The sequence below is a fragment of the Vipera ursinii genome (genome assembly GCF_947247035.1).
Source record: "Vipera ursinii genome assembly, chromosome: 3".
NCBI classification, from domain to species: domain Eukaryota; kingdom Metazoa; phylum Chordata; class Lepidosauria; order Squamata; family Viperidae; genus Vipera; species Vipera ursinii.
The window spans coordinates 125198906-125221757 of record NC_139516.1 but is presented as its reverse complement, the minus strand read 5'-3'; positions in this window follow the sequence as shown (position 1 = coordinate 125221757).

Sequence of the window (22852 nt, the reverse complement as noted above, 5' to 3'; positions counted from 1 at the left end):
TACTTTCATTTATGAAGCGCGATTATGAGAAGCCAGACAGAATTCCTAAAAAAAGAAAAGTTCCACGGATTAATCAGCCTTTGATCTGAAACCCAAAGCTTCCTCTGACTCAGAGGCCTTTTCTCCTATGTTCAGGTTGGGTTGTTGGGGGGTGGTTCCTTTGTGGCAAGGGATTGGCAATCTGCACATGTTCAGAAAGCTTCCTTTTACAGCTGCTTTGTCATTATGCCATTGAATAGTTACTAGAGAGATTGGATAGGATCCAGTCTTAGTTGTTCCTACAGCACCCTCACTGAAATCAATGTAATTTAGAATAAGGTAAAGGTAAAGGTTCCCCCACACATGTGTGCTAGTCGTTTCCGACTCTAGGGGCCGGTGCTCATCTCCGTTTCAAAGCCGAAGAGCCAGCGCTTGTCCGAGGACATCTCCGTGGTCATGTGGCCGGCATGACTAGACGCCAAAGGCGCACGGAACACTGTTACCTTCCTACCGTAGTGGTCCCTATTTTTCTACTTGCATTTTTACGTGCTTTCGAACTGCTAGGTTGGCAGAAGCTGGGACGAGTAACAGGTGCTCACTCTGCTACGCGGCACTCGGGATTCGACCCGCCAAACTGCCGACCTTCTGATCAACAAGCTCAGCGTCTTAACCCACTGAGCCACTGCGTCCCTTGTAATTTAGAATAGCCATACCTAATTCTATGTCCCATCGATTTCATTGGGTTTATTTCTTTAAAAATACCTAATCCTGGTTTCAATTAATGTGTAATATTATATATTAAGTATAATTAGAAAAGCAAATAAAAGGATTCTAATAATCCTGTATTCCAAAATAATTCCAATGAATAAACTAGTTGTCATGGTTCTGACAGATGTAATTCTTTGACACTAATCTTGTATCAACTGGAAGTAATATCTGAAAAGTTGAAATAGTTTTTTTAACCTCCTTTTTAAAGGGTTGTATTTTAAGTAAGATAATAAGTAGTATAAAATTATGATATATCATTTTTGTTCCCTTAAAGAAATTAAAATGGATTGATTTAAGTAAAGGTAAAGGTTTCTCCTATCCAGTCATGTCCAACTGTATGAGGTGGTTCTCATCTCTGTTTCTTAGCCAAGGGAGCCAGCATTGTCCAAAGACATTTCTGTGGTCATGTGGCCAATGTTATATGCCGAGGCACATGGAACACTGTTCTCTTCCCACCAGTGTGGGAATAATACCTATTTATCTACTTGAATTTCCATGCTTTCAAATTGCTAGGTGGGGAGGAGCTGGGGCAAGTAATAGGACCTCAATTCCTCACGTGGCATTTGCATTTTGAACCCAGGCTGTCAGCTTTCCAGCTGACAAGCTCAGCATCTTTAACCATTGAGCCATCATGCCCCCAATTTATATTGATTATATTTATATCAATTATATTTATACTGCATTAAAAGTAATTATATTCTTGAACTAAGCTCAAGCCCTCATGACAACATGGACTTGTCCATATCATTTTCTTACAACCAGGGAAAAGTGTTTGGCCATTGTCTCTCCCAGAATTTTTTTTCTGTCTAATCTGCCCCTGTGGGATTTCCTGCTAGGCTCCCATTCAGATATTAACCTTATTTAGTTTGGAGGATGAACTAATATTAGCCAAGTGCTGCAATCTGCTGTGGTTCTCTATATACATGCACACAACAATTTATCTATAAATAAATGCAAATAAAAACAAAACAAAATTAAAACAACATACATTATTTTGGGAAGAGCAGAAAAACATAGACTGTGACACAAGTATGATCTCTCTACTTTTTGTTCTAAAGGGGTGCCTTATCTTTTAAAAAGGCCATAAATTGGTGATTATAATTGAGGACACTTTTAACAAACGATGAATACAATAACAAAAATTGGAGGGAAAAATTCACTCTAGTTTCCTATTGTAATTACAAAAGACATTTAGTTCTTCCACTGTTATCTTTGTACAATATTTTGTTTATACATTTTTTAAAAAAAAATCCTAATCATTCAAACTTCCAAAAGTGCCTGGAATGGGAAGGAGAAAGGCAAAGTGATACATGCAGTCACATGATTAATGTCCCTTCCTCTTTTTCTATGGCTGATCCATGTACAGATGCAGAAATGAAGAGAATGGCCTTGATGGAAAGAGGAGAAAGCCATTATCAAAGCAACAGGAGGGACTGTTGCTTAAGCCCAAATAATGAAGAAGAAATGCATAAATATCTCAGAATAACAGAGTTGGAAGGGACCTTGAAAGTCTTCCTGCTCCAAACCCCTGCTCAAGCAAGAGACCCTATACCATATTAGACAAATAGTTGTCCAGTCCTTTCTTGAAAGCCTCCAGTGTTGGAAAACCCAAAACGTCTGAAGACAAGCTGTTCAGCTGGTTGTTTCTTCTTACTGTCAGGAAATTTCTCCTTAGTTCTAGGTTGCTTCACTTTTTGTTCACTTTCCATTCATTGCTTTTTATCTTGTCTTTGGTGCTTTCAAAAATAGGTTGACCCCCTTCTTCTTTGTGGCAGCCCCTAATTATGACACCCCTCTCAAATGACAACCCCCAGATGAGTGTAAGAAAGGGAGTTGGTAAAGCATAATCAGACTGGAAAGATTCTGTTACTATAGCCAAGCTTAATAAAAGCACTATATTTGTTGATGCGTTGATTTCTAGATTTGATCTAATCCTGGGTTGACAGCCCAAGGATTCTTGAGTATCATCAGTTGTTGTCATTTATACTACGGTATATTCACAGTACAAAACAGTACCAGATAGGTGTATTATGAATCATAACAGCAAAAACAGAACAGAAGTGTAAAACATCAGTTCAATATAATGTTGCAAATTGCTCCATGTCATTAAGCCATAAATGGCTTAAGACAATCAGCTCAGAGCTCTACTGATGCAGAAGTAATAAAGTACTCATTCATCATTTTATAAACTCATGTACATGGAAATTATTATCAATGCTCAGTCTTATCACGAACACATTTGTAGTAAAGACACTTATCTGACTTGTCAAACTATTTTGCTTTGCAGGTCTTTCTCAAAATGCTAGAAATGAAGACAGTAGTTAGTTTCTTATAATAATTGTTTATTATTTAAATAATAAAATGATCCACAGTTCCATAATTACACTTTAAAGTTGTGAAGAGTTTGTAATACTCCATTTTCTTAAATAAATAAAGGATGCAATCTAACTCATGAAGAAAATAAAGGGCCAATAGCTTAATTTGTCCACTGAATAAAATACAGCTTTTGAAGCCTGTTAAATCATAAAATATCAGAAAAATGGTCAGGACATGATATAAATTTAGACTATATTGAGCGATGTCCTTTATCCATCTAGTCAGAGCAATTGTTGTTGTTAGTTGTACAGTGTTGCAAACCTTCGTCCTTAGTTCTTCAGGCACACTGTCTATCAGATCGAATTCCTTAAATCTATTTGTCACCTTTACTGTATATTCGTCTGGGATATGATTTAGTTCATACCTGAGTGGCCTAGTGCTTTTCCCTACTTTCTTCAGTTTAAGCCTAAATTTTGCAATGAACCACAGTCAGCTCATGGTCTTGTTTTTACTGACTGTATAGAGCTCCTCCATCTTTGGCTGCAGCGCACATAGTCAATCTGATTTCTGTGTTGACCGTCTGGTGATGTCCATGTGTAGAGCCATCTCTTGGGTTGTTGGAAAAGAGTGTTTGCTATGACCATCGTATTCTCTTGACAAATTTCTATCAGCCTGTGCCCTGCTTCATTTTGTACGCCAAGGCTAAACTTGCCTGTTATTCTGGTTATTGTTATTCCTACTTTAGCATTCCAATCCCCCATGATAATAAGGACATCATTTTTTTGGTGTTAGTTCTATAAGGTGCTGTAGGGCTTCATAGAACCAGTCAATTTCATCCTCTTCAGCACCGGTGGTTGGGGCATAGACTTTGTTGATGTTAGCTGTGAAGTCGTGTCCGACCCATCACGACCCAATGGACAACATTCCTCCAGGACTTCCTGTCCTCTACCATCTTCTGGAGTCCATTTAAGCTGACGCCTACTGTTTCAGTGACTCCATCCAGCCACCTCATTCTCTGCCATCCCCTTCTTATTTTGCCCTCAATCTTTCCCAGCATTAGGCTCTTCTCCAGTGAGTCCTTCCTTCTCTTATATGGCCAAAGTATTTGAGTTTCAACTTCAGGAACTGGCCTTCTAAAGAGCAGTCAGGGTTGATTTCCTCTAGGACTGACCAGTTTGATCGCCTTGTAGTCCAAGGGACTTGCAGGAGTCTTCTCCAGCACCATAGTTCAAAGGCTTCAATTCTTTGGTGCTCAGCCTTTCTTATGGTCCAACTTTCATTGCCATACATTGCAACTGGGAAGACCATAGCCTTGACTATACACACTTTTGTTGATAGGGTGATGTCTCTGCTTTTTAGTGTGCTCTCTAGATTTTCCATGGTGTTCCTCCCCAGGAGTAAGCATCTTTTAATTTCTTGGCTTCAGTCCCAATCTGCCATGATCTTGGAGCCCAGGAAAATAACTACCTCTATTTCTTCCCCATCTATTTGCCAGGAATTGAGAGGGCCGGATGCCATGATCTTGGTTTTCTTAATGATGAGTTTCAAGCCCACTTTTGCACTATTCTTCACCCACATCAAGAGGTTCTTTAGTTCCACTTCACTTTAGAGTGGTATCATCTACATATCTTAGGCTGTTGATATTTCTCCCGGAAATCTTAATTCCAACTTTTGATTCATCTAGCCCTGCCTTTCTCATGATGTGCTCTGCATATAAGTTAAATAGGCAGGGTGACAGTATACAGCCTTGCCAGACTCCTTTCCCAACTTTAAACCAATCAGTGGTTCCATGTCCAGTTCTCACTGTTGCTTCTTGGCCCGCATATAGGTTTCTCAAGAGACAAATAAGATGGTCTGGTATGCCCATCTCTTTAAGGACTTGCCAGAGTTTGTTATGATCCACACAATCAAAGGCTTTAGCATAGTCAATGAAGCAGAAGTAGATGTTTTTCTGGAACTCTCTAGCTTTCTCCATGATCCAGCGTATGTTAGCAATTTGATCTCTAGTTCCTCTGCCTCTTCGAAATCCTGCCTGTACTTCTGGTAGTTCTCGATCCACATACTGCTGGAGTCTAGCTTGTAGAATTTTAAGCATAACTTTACTAGCATGAGAAATGAGTGCAATGGTGCGATAGTTTGAACATTCTTTGGCACTGCCTTTCTTTGGAATTGGAATGTAAACTGATCTTTTCCAATCCTGTGTAATCCAGTTCTTCTGTGTAATTTTGCCACCTTTTCTTAATCTCTTCTGCGTCTGTTAGGTCCCTGCCATTTTGGTCCTTTATCATGTCCATTTTTGTATGAAATGTTCCCTTCATCTCTCCAATTTTCTTGAAAAGATCTCTGGTCCTCTCTATTCTATTGTTTTCTTCTGTTTCTTTGCACTGTTCATTTAAGAAGGCATTCTTATCTCTTCTAGCTATTCTCTGGAATTCTGCATTCAATTGGGCGTATCTTTCTTTTTCTCCCTTGCCCTTCACTTCCCTCCTTTCCTCAGCTATTTGCAAAGCTTCCTCAGAAAGCCATTTTGCTTTCTTGCATTTCTTTTTCTTTGGGATGGTTTTAGTTGCTACCTCTTGTACAATGTTGTGAACCTCTGTCCATAGTTCTTCAGGCACTCTGTCTATCAGATCTAATTCCTTAAATCTATTTGTCACCTCTACTGTATATTCAACAGGGATATGATTTAATTCATACCTGAGTGGCCTAGTGCTTTTCCCTACTTTCTTCAGTTTAAGCCTAAACTTTGCAGTGAGAAGCTCGTGGTCTGAGCTACAGTCAGCTCCTGGTCTTGTTTTTACTGACTGTATAGAGCTTCTCCATCTTTGGCTGCAAAGCACATAGTCAATCTGATTTCTGTGTTGACCGTCTGGTGATGTCCATGTGTAGAGACGGCTCTGGATTTGAACTGAGATCATTCTGTCATTTTGGGGATTGTATCCCAGTATTGCTTTTCATACTCTTTTATTGACTATGAAGGCTACTCAATTTCTTCTGAGGGATTCTTGCCCGCAGTAGTATACCTGATGGTCATCTGAATTAAATTCACCCATTCCTGTCCATTTTAGTTTGCTGATTCGTAAGTTGTCGATGTTCAGTCTTGTCATCTCTTTTTTGACCACGTCCAGCTTTCCTTGATTCATGGATCTTACATTCCAGGTTCCTATGGAGAAAAATCTTTACAGCATCAGACTTTCCTTTCACCACCAGATACATCCACAACTGAGCGTCCTTTCAGCTTTGGCCCAGTCACTTCATTCTTTCTGGTGCTACTAGTACTAGCCCCCTGCTCTTCCCCAGTAGCATATTGGACACCTTCTGACCTGAAGGGCTCATCTTTCCACGTCATATCTTTTTTCCTTTTGGTACTGTCCATGGGGTTTTCATGGCAAAGATACTGGAGTGGGTTGCCATTTCCTCCTCCAGTGGATCATGATTTGTCAGAACTCTCTGCTATGACCTGTCCATCTTGGGTAGCCCTGCATGGCATAGCTCATAGCTTCATTGAATTAGGCAAGCCCCTTTGCCACGACAAGGCAGTAATCCATGAAGGGGGTCAGAGCAATAGACAATTGTTTTTTTATGGTGTCAAAGCCAACTGCCTATGTCTGGAGCATGTGGCCTGCACAAATCACCTATAAAAATATAGTGAGTATTTAAGTCTTATTTTTCACTTTCTACAGTATGTTAACTCTGTCTTATGGTATTCTTTGCCCTGGTCTAACTACATGAGTCAATTCATAAGGAGCAGGCAGAACCTTGGACAGCTCCAAGCAGAAACTTGTCAAGATGAGACAGAGCTTAACTGAGATCTTTCATTACAGTTCTGCACAGAGCTCAGCTAAAGCTTGGATGTTAACACGGATGATTTACAACAGATGTTCACTGATCCAAGATAGAATGAACAAATATCAAAGTGCTTTTTGCCAATTCTGGGAGGCCACAAAACCTGGTTCCACTTTTAATTGTTAATATAAAAATGCAACAATGATGATGTTAATGTGGAAGAATAGAATTCAGTGACCAACAGGTTGCTTTTAAATCAGGTTGATCATTTTGGTCAGGTTGTCATTGTTTGTTCCAATCACAACCTCTGTGTTTATATGTAGGGGCTTGGTGGTTAACAAAAATCCTTACTTTTCCCAGCTATTCCATCTCATTGTCTTTTGTTTTCTTATTCTTATTCTTATTCTTATTTTCAGCTTGTAGTTTTATTTTTTTTAACACAATTGGGAATTGTGTGCTAATCTGCATGATATTCTGGAGCATTTTCATTCTTTGCAAACATTCCTTTTCATTTAATATCCCGCCCTTTTAACCTGTCTTCTTGACATCTGTTCCCCACTATAAGATTTACTAACACTGCAAATTTCATTACATTCTTGCCCAAACAAAGTTAGCCCCTCTGCCTACCTAATTGACATTCATTCCCCATTATAGTTCAGTCTTCCGGATCTTGTGTCCCTTCCCATTTGTCTTGGATAATTCAAATGCCCAGATTGCTACTCTGAGGGAGCAGCTCAGAATCTTTGCAAAGGTCTAGGTCTTGAGCCTAAAACTCAAAAAATTGCAGTAGAATAAATATGCATTCCATGACTATACTTGTTTATTTCTGTTACTGGAATCAGTAAAAAAAACTGTGCCTTATTACTTTGAATATTTTATCATTCTTTCTCATACATTAGTCTCTTTCTTACACACCAAATTAAAACACATCATGAAGGAAGAAAATCATTATGTTTTTTATTTATTTATTTATTTATTTATTTATTTATTTATTTATTTATTTATTTATTTATTTATTTGATATACCGCCCTTCTCCCGAAGGACTCAGGGTGGTGTACAGGGCAATAAAAATAAGAATACAGGATACAAGATTTAAAGTTAAATGATTGTGCCCAATGTAGTAAGTTAGTTAAAAATAATGTTAAAACCCCAAACCCATCAGACCAGGCCGGCTTGTTCGAATAGATAAGTTTTTAGATCACGCCGGAAGGAGCGAAGGTCGGGGGCCATCCGTAGTTCAGCCGGTAAGCGGTTCCAAAGGACTGGTGCGCCCACCGAGAATGCTCTCCCCCTGGGGGTCACCAGTCGACATTCTCTGACTGGTGGTACCCTGAGGATGTACTACATCCCACCAGCAGAATAAGATGTACTACATCCCACCAGCAGAATAAGAAAAGAACAAGCAAATTTCAAGTTTGTAAAAAAGCCTTTTTTTATATGTTACATTTCAACTAGACAGGAAGTCCTATACTGAAGGTGTATTATATGAGAACTAAGAAGGGGTATCCACAAGGTTGGTGCCAACTTGAAAAAGACTCTTCTTTCAATAAGCACCCCTGCATGTTAGCCTTTGAGAAAAGTATACAGGGTTACTGTATGTCTCAGATATTGTATGGAATACATGAGGAGGCACATATGGGAGTAGATAATCCAGTTCAAAGAAGGACTCTGTAAATCTTAAATTGTTTCATCAATCCATGCAACTGATCGTAAAAGGAATCTGTCACTTGAATGACTAGATGTGTTATGAAACTGCCAGTGGCCAATTTTGCTGTGCAAATGAACCATCACAGATAAAATGCTTCATGTTATCCAGTATTTCCTCAGTCATAATACTTCATTAAAATTAGATCATGCATTCATTACTCAGCCAACATACTGCATAATCAAATGGTAGAAAAAGGACATCTTAGAAGTATTTAACCTCCAAATGCCAATACTTAGGAAAATCAAGAAAAGCCCATTATCCTCATGGCTTTGGACGATGGTATTTAGAATGCTTTTGGCTGGCAGCAGGGAGAAACAGGATGCTGGGTTGGATGTAGGCAGACCTTCTAACCCATCCAGCAGAGTTCTAATTAAACAATGTACATCTAAATGTGAATTAGCCTGAAGAAATACTATTGTCTCTTTGCAGGTTTTTGAATTTTTCTAGTGTTAGTACATATTTCAAAATGCATTTTGTCTCTGTATCCTTTCTACTTCTGTCTTTAAAGGTGTCCTGGGAAAGTGCCTTTTAATAGGGCTTTTCTTTTGTCATCTGAAGAAGAGAATTATGGGAAATTAAAGCAGAATTAAATCCAAATTTCTGAGACAACTAGAAGACCTAATTGGAAAATACATATACAGATATATGGTAACCAATGCCAGGCCACAGCAGATACTGCAGTTGATTCTTGCATCATCCAAATGTAGGTCTGATGGCTGCTCTCATGTCAGAGAAAAACATTTTGGCATTGTTTATGAAGACCTTTGTCCTGTGAATTACTTTATGCTAAGAAGTCCAATGACATTTGGGTTTCAGCCTGGAACTGAATCTAAATCTCTCTCCCCAAAGCACATCACACTCTCTGAAGTGCCAAGCCAGTATCAAATAAGTTATGATTGATACTGCAAACATTTCCACTAGCTTCCATAGTTCAGTGTTGTCTATGTTTTCTGCCGCATGATGATGGAAAATACTGATAACAGTTAAGTCAGATTAGCAATTCTTTACAGCTAAAGTTACAATTGGGTTACAATGAGAAAAAGTCAACTGTTATATTCTCTTTTCGCACTGAAGGTATTCTCTTCCATGGTGGCATGACCTTTGCCAGCAAAGGAGAAAATGCTGAGTCCCATCCAATGAGCAATTGATGAGAAAGTAGAATCTTCCGTTCTGCCAATTACAGATAGTAATTGCTATGTAATGAAGTTAATGTTTTGTAGAATTTATAACCTGATATTAATGGGGGCTCTGTTCTATCCTTTGCCTTTCTACTTCATTTTCTCCTGGCTTTTTCATAACAAAAGAAACAGGACAATATGTGAAGGCTCATTAATTCTATTTCATTTTGATTTCCCATCCCCTTCTCCCCACCCTTCCAAAGGGCCCCCCTCCTATTCCAGTTCTCCTAGAGGTTAAACAAGAGCTATGTCATCAAATCTTTCCATAAACTCTGGTTTGTGTGAGGGTGAAAAGTTGGCTCTACAGACAATCTACCACTGGAGAAATACCCTCTTTTCAGCTTCAATTCAGGTTACTTTAATAGCTGGGCTATTTTATGGCTTTTTTGATCACCAATTACACCACCCAGAACAATAGGCCCAGAACTTAAAGAAGCAGGCCTCAAATTTGCCACTGTGTTTCGTAGCAACACTTTCTTTGAAAGTAAGAATAGCTTCATTACAAGAATGAAGATGGATCAGGCCTTTAGCAGTGCTCTTAACTTCAGGACAATATGTTAGCCTAACGACTTCCATTTCCCTCACCCTCCCACCAATTCTTACTGTATTATGCTGACCCTTGGCTGCCCTTTTAACACTGGGTCTGACCTTTGCCTTCTAAAAGGAAAGCACTTTGGCTCCCACTATCTTTAATGTCCAGGCAGGGTTGGGGGAGAGGGGATTTTTTTTTGTCAACCTTGCTGACAATAGGATGCAGAAAAAAATAAACCAGAAAGCAGCAACATGACAAACTGAAGAACTCCAGCGTAAGGAAAAAGCCTCTCCTTGTCGATCTGTTAGGCTCTAACCAGATGGAAATATATAACTCAGAGAATTGCAGCGTTTCTCTTTTTGCTTAGGAAATATTAACTAGACAAACAAGCTAGTCAGATAGGAAGTGAGAGAAAAATGCACTAGCTGAATAAGATGAAACTTTCTTTTATTTCCATTCAATAGATTATGCAAAATGCCTATTGGAAAAAGCAGCTGAATTAAATGAAACATATATGCTTAATACCTTAGTTTCTCTTCGTTGGTTCTCAGGATAATGTTTCATACTGCAATGATCCCAAGATGAATTTCATTATCCAGAGAAGTCTGAGTGATGCCTCCATAATGATAAAACTAAAATATTTGCATGAGAACTCTACATTTTGATCATCGTTACTGACTAAAGTTGCCTAAAATTAAATGTGCTGATAAAATCATAGTACATTTTTCTGGTATCTCTTTTTTCATTTTCCATTTTTATAAATATTGTAGTGAATCTCCTACCTGATCTTTCTAGTCAAGCTACAATATTGGCCATGATGCAAGCTTCTATTGGTAGAAGTCATATTATAAGGAAAGTTGTCCAATTCTCTTTTTCCTATGAGCTACAGTACTTCCAATGAGATAGGGGACATCTAGAACATTTTTTTTTCAAAGAAGTGGTTGCAATAACAAGGGACATCTCTTCTTCTGCCAATTAAACTGATGTTATATACTTGTCGTGGTGTTTTTGGATCTAGGCCTCAATGTGAAAATTGTACAGGATAATTTTGCATACCAAAATAATTAAACTCTACAATGAGCCAGACTTCATATACAACACATTCTATTTCTATTTCAGTTTTGGTTTATTTTGACCAAAAATTATCAACTTAATCTTCATTTTGAGAAGCTGACTATAGCATTATAAAGGACTTAATAGTCATAATTCTCCATTCTATAAAATTAAGTTGACTTAATATAATTACACATTTTTTTTATCAAAATCAGTCACATAATTAATTCAATCAGTTTGCAAATTTAAAACATTAGACATTTCCAACACTGGCATTTTGAATGCAAAATCTGAATTTATGTTTTGTTCATAAATTCTTCTTTTTTGGCAGTTGTTGAAAATGAGGTCTCATAACCTTTCAAAAACAACACACTGAGACACACCAGCTATCAAAATCGATCAGATAAGAAAAGGTGATTAGTTATTAGGAGGATGTTTCTAATTTCCCACCCATAAATCCACTGGAAACCCACCTTCATGTTCCTGACATGGGTTTGAATTACGTGATTAGGCTACTGAGGTAAATAAGGCTACAAGCATGGCTCTCCAAACTACTGCACTATGTGTTCTGATATTCATCTTTTAATGTTCAAGTCTTCTCCATGTTGTTATTGTTGGGTTACATCAAGTGCCAACAGGCTAGCCATCTGGAATTTGTCATCCAATGAAATAATTTGATAACAGTGTTTAATTTTCAAAAATCATGTTCATTTTTTAATTTCATAATGTAGAGATCACAAAAGGTTTACGGATTGATGGAATTAATAACCATTTTGATAAAAAGTAAAATAATTTTTCACAAGCACTGATTATCTGAAGGATAAAAACAGTTAGACATTTAATCTTAGATAATAATATTAATTGATACCTGAACAAGGCCCTCACAAATAACCTTAATGGTCCAGATTGTACCTGGAACCATCATCTCCATCCTCTTAAATTCCATGTGAAAAATGAAATAAGACACTAAATGAAATAAATTATAGGCTTAAATAATACTACAAAATTAACAGAATGTTCTTTATAATATGCAGTCCTTCAATATGGCTGAAAACCTGACATTGGCATACAGTAGTATTTAAGAATGGTCTAAATCTGATTATTAACATGCATTTTTTTCTTCTCTTAACTGCTATTCTACTATATATGAGCTGTTTGATTACTGACCAAACCATTTGACCATCTAGATCAGGGTGTTAAACTGCCAGTCCATGGGACAGATGCATCACAAGGAAACCACACCCACCCCCATTGCTGGCAATGGGGAAAAAACTCCAATACGTCACACGACATCACATGACGTCATGAGTTTGACATGTCTGATCTAGATCATGGGTGTCAAACTCACAATGTCACGTGACATGTCACAACCTATTGTGACTTTTTTCCCATTGCCAGCAATGGGGTGGGGCTGGCGGGTTTGACACCCCTGATCTAGATTGTCCTATCTGCTATCAATTGTTCTCCAAGTACTGAAAGAAAGGTTCCAGAAATGTTTGCAAACTCTGAAAGCTTTGGATGTTGCTCCCAGACCACCTCCAAAATTTGATGCCAAAGTGTAATTACTAAGAGTGAGGGAAGAAATTGTTAAATATACAGGGAAATGTATATTTAATTAAATTAAAAATGAATTTGATCATTTTTAATTTTCAGCTTGGTCCCTTGCTAATTTTTGACAGTAATCTGCAGCACATGCCTCAAATGATAAGTGTGGACCTTGGACTGAAAAACGTGGTCACAGCAGAATAAGAAATGGCAGGTTTTGAACTTCAGTCTTCTATACAATAACCACATAAAGTAAAGGTAAAGTTTCCCCCACACATGCATGCTAGTCGTTTCCAACTCTAGGGGCCAGTGCTCATCTCCATTTCAAAGCTGAAGAGCTAGAGTTTGTCTGAGGACGTCTTCGTGGTCATGTGGCCAGCATGACTAGATGCCAAAGGCGCACGGAGCGCTGTTACCTTCCCATCGTAGTGGTCCCTATTTTTCTACTTGCATTTTTACATGCTTTCGAACTGCTAGGTTGGCAGAAGCTGGGATGAGTAACAGGCGCTCACTCTGCTACGCGGCACTCGGGATTCGACCCACCAAACTGCCAATCTTCTGATCGACAAGCTCAGCATCCTAACCCACTGACCCACCGTGTCCCTAATAACCACATAGTACAGCTGTAATTTAACTATTCAGTTATCCTAATCAATAATTATTCTCATATGTTACTTGTTAGTTTCTCATAGGCATTTGGTTGACCATTGCAGAAAAAAGCACACTGGTCTAGATAAGGGTTGGCCCTTTTTTGTAATTCCCTTTTAAAGTTTAATTTCAATTATATTTTAAATCTGCAAACTTACTAGTCTGTGCCAGGAATTATAATAGACATGAGTGGGTGTCTAGATATCTCCTTGACATGTAACACTAATTCCCAGCTACCTCTTAAGAGGCCATGCCTGCCGGGCAGGGTGGCAGAGAATGTTAAAATAATTTGTAATATTGCATCACCTAATTTGCAGAATCTAATTTCCACAAAATAAAAAAAAGTATTCTAATTGTGACTGATAGGCTAAATGCAGTTCTTAATTTATACTTCTTGCATCTTTCATATTAATAACAGTCACATGTTCACTGACAAATTTCAGCTGCATTGTTCTACCATCTAGAACAATGAATCACTCCCAGAATTTAACAATTACTGATGCAAACAAAGTCGGTTAATCATAATAAAGAGATGTAATATAGATAATGCAGTATCTGATGAAGAACGTAGATTATGAATCATCATCATAAGCAAAAGATAATTAAGGCCTCTTTGACTAGCTCTTACAATTGCTGTTCTCCACAAATACTTTCCCTATTTATACTTTACTATAATTTGGACATATTTTTCCCCCAGTAACTATGTCCTACCTATCCAGTAGGAAGCATTTTGATTTAGTAGATGTGTAATGTGAACACTGAATAAATCTGTACCAGAGTTAAAGAAAACTATTGGATTATTTTCTGGAATCCATCTTTGAAATTATTAATTTTATGATAGATATTTTATCTATATGCCTGTTCTTAAGTAGCATTTATGCTTGTTGGAAATATTAGCCTAAGTTGTGTTAAAGCCAGACTGGTATCGTGCTTAGAATGCTGGATTAGAAACCATATATAAAAGTTTTCAACTTTTAAATCCTGGATGTTCCCTTGCAAAAATTGTATAAGAGTTAATTCAAACATTTAACACTTTTTCTTGACTTTTATTAATTCCTATGATGAATGCTAGTATTATAGGAAATTCTTTGTATTTTGGAGGAAATAGGGTGTGGAAGGAACTAAATCTTAGTATTTCCTCTATAAGGATCCATATTTTGATGCCAGTTTTGTCTATCTTCAATTGATCTTGTTATACTCCATTCCATATATTATACATCCCATTCCATATGTGATAATTTCTGAATGAATTGTAATTGCACCCTTTTTAAAATTTAAATTAATACAGAATGAGCCCAGTCATTCTTCATGAATTTAAAAACATTATGTACCATTTATTTGCGTATCCATTTCTTCAAATATTATTTCATTTTAACTATAATTAAATTATATAATTATATATTGTAATTAATTTTGCTTATTCCTTCCATTTTTTACAAAAGTGGTTGACTATGTACATCATAATGTTCACTCATGGTATCAACATGGCAGCCATACAAAAATTCATTCTAAAGGAAATTTGCACTGAAATTTCCAAGAATGCAATTATTTAGCTATGAGGTACCATGTATATGTTTGTGTGCTTTTGTGCCTGTGCCTTCAAAAAAATCCACCTTTTTTAAAAAAGAAGAATTGCATCCAGTATCCATATATATCTCTACATGCTCATTTGCACTTATTATTTATATCTTCATTTTTCCTACTATAATATGAATGCAAAGGTAATGGGAGAGATTTGTAATAGCCAAATAGGCAATTTGATCTACCGAATTCATATGATAGCATGAACTGGAATACATATCAGTGAATGTTTAAAAGACTGTAACCAAGGAGTGGTTAAGAAATGTGTCATCAGCAAATGGCTGAAACATAAACCCCTTTTTTTATACTGTTCACCTTAGGAAAGATTTAGCAATGTTGTGATTTACGAAGGGCAAGCATCAACAATTCAGTAAGTGAAAGTATTTATATCTAATAGCTACTTTTCAATGTAGTTTATAGTGGAAAGTAATGTTGCATTTCGCTGTGCCTGGGAGATGACTTCACTGAAGATTAGTTATACTTGCTGACAATTTCAAACTTCAGCATGCTGAACTATATTACTGTGCTTATCTGTATTTAACCTTAGGTGCCCTTTTGCAACTATCTGCTGTATGCTTTTGGCAGAGAAACAGGACACTCTCCACCCACACTACCATTTCCTATGAAAAACATAACACAAAACTAGGCTGAGACAAGCACACATTTCAGAGTCACATGAAATAAATATCTACATTTACTGTGTTGTGTATTTTTTTTACCAGAACTAAAAATCCAGGCTATCTTTTGAAATGAGGCAATGGATCATCTCTGGCAAGACTGAGTTATATATAAGACACTAGAATCATAAGCCTGGTCCTTTGGTTTCCCATGACACCTGAACATGCTAAATAGATCTATCTACAACTATTGCTAGAAGTGCAGTAGAAGACAAACCACTTCAGTTCAAGTTCTCGGCAACCTCTGCATATATTCTTGAGCTACCATCAGATTTTGCCTAAAGCGATTTTCAAGGATTTTCTCTCAATTGAACTTCAGTAGAGGTATAGAATTTCAAGGAGATCAACATAATCTCTTAGGACTCTATGAAGTCACTCTCTTATACCTCTGCACCATTTCCTAGTTTAGAAAGGGGTCTGTTCTTTGGCTAAAAAGATTTGATACAAAGCTGCTGTTTTGTTTGTTCCACCATCTCTATTTTTATTATATTGCCTTTTTTGGGGAATATTATTTCAATGAATGGTTGATTCTGTTATCCATCCTGACTTGTGCAAAGGCACTGTAAAGGCAAGACAGAATAACATATGCAATTTTCAGCCGTTTTAACATTTACTTACAAGTTACAAAGAAAAACTGTTAATTACTTTTACAGAAGACTGGGTGAAGTGCTACTTGCACTACTTGTGCTGACAATGTAAATTCAATGGAATGAAATAATAATAATAATAATAATAATAATAATAATAATAATAATAATAATAATAATAATAATAATAAGAAGAAGAAGAAGAAGAAGAAGAAGAAGAAGAAGAAGAAGAAGAAGAAGAAGTAGTTGGAAGGGACCTTGGAGATCATCTAGTCCAACCCCCTGCTCAGGCAGGAAACCCTATACCATTTCAGGCAAATGGCTGTCCAGTCTCCTCTTAAAAACTTCCAATGTTGGAGCATTCACCACTTCTGGAGGCAGGTTGTTCCACTGGTTGATTGTTCTAACTGTCAGGAAGTTTTTCCTTAGTTCTAGGTTGCTTCTCTCCTTGACTAGTTTCCATCCGTTGCTTCTTGTCCTGCTCTCAGGTGCTTTGGAGAATAGCTTGAATCCCTCTTCTTTGTGGCAGCCCCTGAGATATTGGAAGCTTAGTTAGAACAAAACCGGCACAAAATCAGCTGACATCCCACATCTCTTGCATGGCTGCTATAATTCCAGCTATACAATTACAGACTTTCTCCCTTGCCTTTTTAAAGTGATAAAAACAATCAAAAGCAATTGCTGTCAGTTGTATAATTTATATAATGTAGCTAAATTGTGTGTATGTCACATGATGGCAGGAGCAATAAGAGGATTAAAGTACAATGTTGCCAAAGATGAGAACTGCAACTCTTCTAATTTGGTAATGTCAACCCAATGAGAAGTACCTTCTCTGGTGTTAGAAATGTGATATTTTGCCCTAAGGAAAGCAGAAACTGAAGCTGAGCTCTTTCAAGGCACTTAGTTACATTTATGCTTATGAAATAAATAAGGTGCTACTTATATGAATGCTTAATGCTTTGCTGGATCAGACTAAAACTAGGTCTAGCTTCCAAAGAATCATGCATTCTGTTTCCATCCAATCATAGCCAACCAGAAGCTTTTAGGCAGGGGGTCTTCAAACTTGGCCCTTTTATGACTTGTGGACTTCAACTCCCAGAATTCTGGAACTTGAAGTCCACAAGTCATAAAAGGGCCAAGTTTGAAGACCGCTGCTTTTAGGCATGGGAAAGATTATCTTTCCTATCACCTGGCTACAGCATCCTAAAATGGCTCTATCAAACCTTATGACTCAGCTCCCTGCCTTTACAGTCTGACAAAGTTATAATGTAATATGCATTCCTAGAGCTGCTGCTGATACATTCTGAGGACATTGGTTTAGAAACTGATTTAAATGAATCATGTAAATGAACAAAATGGCAACTTGCATGGAATTCTCTTTGCTTTTTTAAAAAATAAAAAAAATGTCAAAAATTGATTGCAAAATAGCATATATTGCAGTTGTACATGTGTGAGTGCAGATACGGCAGCTGACAGGCCTAATATGGTAAATACATGCAATACACAAACATGAGTTAGCAGAAGCTGACCTAAACAATAATGATCTTATTATCTATTAGAGTCTTAATTTAAGGATACTCTAATTAAAGTTCACCTATAAGGTTACCAGCTTTCAACTCCATTGAACATAGTGTGTGAACATTCAGTTACGGCTATTGTGGCATCATGGAAATTAAATGCACTATAAAGACATGGCTAATTATCGCTGAACTTGCCACTTCCTGTGTAGAAAGCATAATGATTTCAAGACAATATTTGTGACCTGTTTGTCTGACAACACCTTCTCTGGTTGACCCATGGCTCACATTGTAGCAGTTCCAACTCTGTATCTGCCTTTGTGGTTGCTGGGTTGGCCTAAGAAAAGTCAACATGTGCTATTAAAAAATGAACAAAGTTAATTATAAAGTTTGTAATGAAATATATAAAATCTTTTTTTCAAAAAAACACACACGAATCAATGTATCCATCTATAATTGTTTACACGTTTAAAGCCCAAAGACATTACAAAATTCTAAGGAGAGAGGCTTTGACATTTTAACATTTTGACATCTTTCTTTTACACACCACAATATTGGTATTGATACTGGTAAAAGTGAGTGGAAGAGTTAGGCTTAAATCACAGCAGACTTAAATCAGAAATGCCTTTTAGGATACTCATGGGAGAGATAAGCCCAACCTGGAGCATATATAATAATCTTAAGAAAATATCTATATGTCACATAATTATTTCATCTATAAAAATATTAATTCATGTATGAAATCTATAAAAACCTATAGACTTGTCATATCTAAGGTCTTTTAATAATTGTCCCTTTTCCAATTTTACTTTGACTCTGTCCAAAAGCAGGGCTTTAATCCTACTATGAATCTCAGCCCCAGTGTAGATTTTCCTTTTAACTCCCAATATCTCATGATCTATTCCTAGTATGGTTTGGGGCTATGCAAAACTGAATTGGTGAGAAAACTGAATTGGTGTTGTGGATAAACAAAACATTTAATGAAGCTGTCCTGAAGTAATCTGTGGACCTACCTTTCATCAGAAAGGTAGAGATGTGATTATCACAATTGTGAGCTGTTTGACACTCTAGCCAACCCCTGAACTGGTTGTAAATAGATGAAGGCCTATGCAGACTAGGGCAGTGCAAAGCAATTGAAGGAGATGTTTTGCAAAACATGTTACCACCAACAAAGCATCTGTGTTCAAAGTGATAAAGCAGCCAAATTCTTTAAGGTTTTGTTAGCTTTGCTTGTTGCATTAACAGCTATTTCTGGTTTTCCATATGAGTGTGAGCTTGCACAAATTTCTGCTGTGACTGTGAGAAGTAAAGAGGGGTGCTTTGCTCATGCTAGCATGCTTTGTGAAAAATCTATTTTAAATGTTTTGTGCAGCCATAATACAAGCCTGCTGTAGATTAAAGATGGTATAGCATACTGGTTAAGATATCAGATTAAGAATGAGAAGTTCTAGGTTCTAATCGATTCCCAATCATGGAAGGTCATTGGTCTCTTTGATTCCTTCGCAGCCCAGCCTATTTCTCAGAATTTTTCTTGTTCACCCTGGCCTGCTGTGTTGCTCTGCCTACTACTACCTTGGAAAGGAAATTCAAAAAAGTCCCTTATAATGACAGATTATGTCCTTATAGATTCAAATGCAGTGGAAACCCTAAGCTATATTTTATTTTTTTTTATTTTTTTTATTGAAAAGTTTTACAGTACATTTTTTTAAAAAAAGAAAAACTCCCTCCCTCCCCCTCCCCTGCCCCTTACCCACCCTTACCCTCCCCTCCCCCCTGACTTCCCAGAGCTAAATACAGGGTATAAACTTTACAAACTTAAACTAAAATATGCTAACAAGCTAAAATAAAACATTAAATTCTATCGCACTTTAATTCAACTTAAACATAACTATATTACTAACAAATAACAAATAACTAATAATACATCATATAAAACCAATACTTATTCAAATGCTAAATGAAACTTTTTAGTCCCATATTTATTCTGTATATATTCAATCCATCTTCTCCATTCCACAATATATCTCTGTTGCGATTGTTCTTTCAAATATGCTGAAATCTTTGCCATTTCCGCCAAGTTAGAAACTTTCAAAGTCCACTCTTCTATAGTAGGCAGTTCCTCCTTTTTCTAATATTGCGCAACTAAAAGTCTTGCTGCTGTAATTAAATTCAACATCAATTTAGTATCTATAACAGTAAAATCTGTAATAATACCCAACAGAAACAACTGAGGAGAAAACCTTATCTTTTTCTTTTTTTATTTTTATTGAAAAGTTTTACAGTACATTTTATCTTTAACAATCCCCCCTCCCCCCACCCCTACCTAACCCTCCATATCCCTCCCCCCCATTCCCCCCTCCCCCCCCGATTTCCCAGAGCTAAATACAAGGTATAAAAACAAAGAACAATCATAAACATCCATATGCTAACAACAATAAACTATTAATTCTATTGCCCTCTAGCTCATATAAGATAACTACAAGCAATATTAATATTACATATAAAAAGAAAAAGAAAAGAAAAAAGAAAGGAAAACTTATTCGAATGCTAAATGAAACTTTTTAGTCCCATATTTGTTCTGGATATAATCAATCCATTTTTTCCACTCCATAATATAGCGTTCTTGCGAATGATCTTTCAAGTAAGCCGAGATCTTTGCCATTTCCGCCAGGTCAGAAACCTTTAGAGTCCATTCTTCTATAGTCGGCAGTTCCTCCTTCTTCCAATATTGACCTATTAAAAGTCTTGCTGCTGTAATTAAATTCAACATCAACTTAGTGTCCACAGCAGTAGCATCTGTAATTATGCCCAACAAAAACAATTGCGGACAAAACTTTATCCTTTGCTTAAAGATCTTCTGCATATTCCACCAAATTTTTATCCAAAAAGCCTTAACCTTTTTGCAGGTCCACCATATATGAAAATACGTTGCATCTTCGCCACCACACCTCCAACATTTTGGCTGATAGTTCGGATACATACTTGCAAGCTTTTTAGGATCTAAATGCCATCTATAAAACATTTTATAAAAGTTCTCTCTTAGGTTTTGGGCTTGCGTGAATTTTACGTTCCTCACCCAGATCTTTTCCCACGTATCCATTGTAATAACTTCTTGAATATTCTGGGCCCATTTTATCATACAATCTTTAACAAGTTCTGTTTCTGAGTCAATTTCTATCAATGCAAGATATATCCGTTTGATATGTGCTGGACCCTGATTTCTAATTTGATTTATCAAATTTTCATCAGTCATTGCAAAACCAATTTTCTGATCTTGTTTCCACCTGGCCCGTAACTGAGTATATTGAAACCAAGTTTGAACAATCTTCTCATCTCGCAAGAGGTTGTACGGCTTCAAACACCAGACATTTCTTTCCAAGCTTAAAATCTCCTTATACGTAGTCACATCATGTTTGAAGCCAACATTTATGTTTTCTATTGCGTGTTTTGGAATTGCCCACAACGGCATCTTGTAATCTAACTTATGTCTATACTTCTTCCAAACTCTCAACAATGCCTGTCTTAAAATATGCACTTTAAACACCTTATCTACCTTCTTATCATACAACAAATATGCATGCCAGCCAAATAACAAGTCATGGCCCTCAAGATTTAATAATCTCTCTTGTGTCAAATTAATCCAATCGCTTATTCCTGATAACGCAGCAGCTTCATAATATAATTTAAGATTAGGCATTTTAAGACCACCTCTTTCACGAGTATCCTGCATAATCTTAAGTTTAACTCGTGGCCTTTTCCCTGCCCAAACAAATTTATTGATACCCCGTTGCCATTCTTCCAAATTAGAATCTTTTTTAAGGACCGGTATCATTTGAAATAAAAATAAAAATTTAGGCAGGACATTCATTTTCACTGCTGCAATTCTTCCCAGCAAAGACAATTGCAATTTTTCCCAGCTCTCCAATTCTTTTTGAATTTTTCCCCATAACTTTTCATAGTTATTTTTATATAACTTTGTATTAGAGGGTGACAAAAACACCCCCAAATATTTGACCCTTTTAACAATCTCAAATCCAGTTAATCCTTCTAAAAGGGCCTTTTGCGATACTGTCATATTTTTGGCCAAAATTTTAGTTTTTTGTGCATTAACCTTAAATCCAGAAACCTTCCCATTATTATCTCCATCAGGTCCACAACAGAGTTTTCTGGCTGGGTCACCGTAACAACCAGATCGTCTGCAAACGCTCTCAGTCTATAATCCTGATAACTAATTTGAATACCCTTAATTCTTTCTGAATTCCGTATTTTTACCAATAATATCTCCAATGTTAAAACAAATAATAAAGGTGATAACGGACACCCTTGTCTTGTGCCCTTCTCAATATTACATACTTCAGTCAAACTATTGTTAACTATTATTCGGGCAGTTTGTTTTTGATATAATGCCCTAATTGGTTGCAAAAATGTATCCCCGAAATTCATTTTATCTAAAACTTTCATCAAAAATTGCCAATTCAATTGATCAAAAGCTTTTTCAGCATCTAGAAAAATTAGCGCCACAGGGATCTGGTTGTTCCTTTCCAAAAACTCCACCACATCAACTATATGCCTCACATTATTTTTCATTTGTCTACCACTAATAAACCCGGTTTGATCCCCATGAATCACCTGTTGCAGAACCCTCATCAATCTGTTAGCTAACACCTTGGCAAATATCTTGTAATCTGTATTTAAAAGTGATATCGGTCTATAGTTTTTTACTTGAGTAGCATCTTGATCTTCCTTCAGAATCAAAGAAATAAAAGCAGTTCTCCAAGACGGAGGCACCTTTCCCCCCCCCCCTTTGAATTGTCTGAAACAATTCCTTTAACGGCTTTATCAGCTCCAATTGTAAATTTTTATAGTAAGCTGCAGTCAGACCATCCGTGCCTGGCGCTTTATCCACCTTCAATTCCTTAATTGCTATAAGAATTTCTTCTTCTGTTATCAATTGATTAATCTCCTCCTTTTGTGCT